At 47.2% G+C, this 2,760-nt stretch overlaps 1 pseudogene; it reads left to right on the plus strand.

Annotated features, from left to right (window-relative positions):
• The first annotated feature begins 587 nt into the window (after positions 1-587).
• Positions 588-1,821, plus strand: LOC102824628 (annotated as a pseudogene).
• Positions 1,822-2,760: the final 939 nt, after the last annotated feature.

The raw sequence follows: 2,760 nt of genomic DNA on the forward strand, positions 1-2,760 counted from the left end.
GAAAAAAAATACAGAGCAGGTGGCAGACCCAGAGAGGAGCGAATTCTGGGGTCTCCTGCCAGCTATGTACCTCACGTCATGGGTGGGTAAAGGATGAGATGGTAACACTCAACCCTAGATGGAGTTCCTGTAGGGCTAGGCGTTGTCTGTTCTAGGCATTCAATCTGGATGTTGTTCATGCAAACCCCAAAGCAGCAGGTGTATCAGGGTATTACCAACCCAGAAAGGAGCCAAGGGTGAGAGGTCCCTCTAGTCCAAGGCTGACACATCCACCTCTGCAGGTCTGGAATAGTCCACACTTGATCCCAGGTGCTGGGGTTGGTGTTGCTAGCTCCCCACACACTTTTTTTTTTTCTTTTAAAAAAAGTTTATTTTAATAACAAGAAAGAGCCTCCGTCCTTTTTGCTGTGACAAATCAGCGCCTGCCTGGGAAAGTACTCAAATTCGAGGAGTTTTAAGGAACTATGGGACCCTTAAAAAATTCCATTTTATACTAAACACCACCGAGCCCTCGAAGGAAGTTGTATTTCTCTAATGAAAATGTCTCAGATTCATTCTTAAGGAACTGAGAACTTAAATCTTCCAAAATGTCAAAAAGACCATCTTATGCCCCACCTCCCACCCCAGCTCCTGCAACACAAATGCCCAGCACACCAGGGTTTGTGGGATACAATCCATACAGTCATCTCGCCTACAACAACTACAGGCTGGGAGGGAACCTGGGCACCAACAGCCGGGTCACGGCATCCTCTGGTATTACGTTTCCAAAACCCCAAAAGCCACCAGATAAGTCGCTGATGCCCTACATGAGGTACAGCAGAAAGGTCTGGGACCAAGTTAAGGCTTCCAACCTGACCTAAAGTTGTGGGAGATTGGCAAGATTATTGGTGGCATGTGGCGAGATCTCACTGATGAAGAAAAACAGGAATATTTACCGAATACGAAGCAGAGAAGATAGAATACAATGAGTCTATGAAGGCCTATCATAATTCCCCTGCATACCTTGCGTACATAAATGCAAAAAGTCGAGCAGAAGCTGCTTTAGAGGAAGAAAGTCTACAGAGGCAGTCTCGCATGGAGAAAGGAGAACCTTACATGAGCATTCAGTCTGCTGAAGATCCCGATGATTATGATGATGGCTTTTCAATGAAGCATACAGCCACCGCCCGTTTCCAGAGAAACCACCACCTCATCAGTGAGATCCTTAGTGAGAGTGTGGTACCAGATGTCTGGTCAGTTGTCACAACAGCTAGAATGCAGGTCCTCAAACGACAGGTCCAGTCCTTAATGGTTCATCAGCGAAAGCTAGAAGCTAAACTTCTTCAAATAGAGGAGCGGTACCAGGAAAAGAAGAGGCGATTCCTGGAGAGCACAGACTCCTTCAACAGTGAACTGAAAAGGCTGTGCAGTTTGAAAGTAGAAGTGGACATGGAGAAAACTGAAGCTGAAATTGCACAGGCAGAGGAACAGGCCCACAAAAGGCAGGAGGAAAGGGAGAAAGAGGCCGCAGAGCAGGCTGAATGCAGTCAGAGCAGCATTGTTCCTGAGGAAGAGCAAGTAGCTCACAAAACTGAAGAAAAGAAGGAAGATGAGAACATTCCAATGGAGACAGAGGAGACCCACCTTGAGGAAACGACAGAAAGCCAGCAGAATGATGAAGAAGGCACTTCGACTCCTGAGGACACGGAGAGTGGGCAGGAAGGGGTTGACAGTATGGCAAAGGAAGGGACCAGTGACAGTAACACCGGCTCAGAGAGCAACAGTGCAGCTGTGGAGGAGCCACCAACAGATCCTATCCCTGAAGAGGAGAAAAAAGAATAAATGTTGCCTTGTTTTATATGTTCTAAATACTTTTTTAAATGAAATAATGCTTTTTTGAGTTTTAAAAAACAAAAAACAAGAAAGAGGAAACAAATGAATTATGTTACTCTCAAGAGGCAGCTTCAGGAGGGCTGGGGGAATAGAGATTTATACATATATATTTATACATATATATTCAAATTCATTCTCTCTCTCATAACAATAAAATAATAAAGAATAAAAATACAGATTTTCACAGATGAAGAAGTTCACATTCATTCGATTCATTGAGCCTGCGGAAAGGGGAGAGACAGGAATTGATCACCTAGGGAAGGGTGGGAACAAGGCCCAGGCCCTAGCTGGCAGAGTCTGTCGTGCTGGAAGGACTGACTAGTCAGGATGGCTCCTAGGTGGAGGAAGGAGTTCAGGGTTGAGCAGCAGGGGCCGTAGAGAAAGATGGACAGACAGACAGATGGGAGTAGAGAAGCACTGGGTGCAAGGGGAGGAGATGGAAGGGGGTGGAAGGGCAGAGCGGGGGAGGGGGACTCCCGCGTGTCACAACATCTATGTTTTCTGAGCCCAGGGTGTCCCCACAACACCCCCAAAGGTGGCAGGCAGGAAGGCAGGCGGATGGACATACAGATGGCCTGGCCTCCCCACGCTGGGGCCGCCTGCAACACAGTCACTTAGACATTGGGCAGGTGGTGGAAATACCGCGGGTTTTAAACTTTAAGAACCAAAATGAACAAAAAATAAAAAAGTAATGCAGAGAAGGGGAAAAAACAACTTGTTCTTTGCCCAGGTGACCATGTTTGAGGGAGTCAGTTGGCCATCCCACCGGCGACCAACCCCCATAGCTCCCCACACACTCTGATGCGACTTCCACAGCTTGGAGAGCAAGAGCTTACCTGGGACTGTACACCACGGATAGGGATCAGCCACACCTCTTACCAGGGTAAT

This window comes from Chrysochloris asiatica, unplaced genomic scaffold, assembly GCF_000296735.1.
Source record: "Chrysochloris asiatica unplaced genomic scaffold, ChrAsi1.0 scaffold00138, whole genome shotgun sequence".
NCBI lineage: Eukaryota > Metazoa > Chordata > Mammalia > Afrosoricida > Chrysochloridae > Chrysochloris > Chrysochloris asiatica.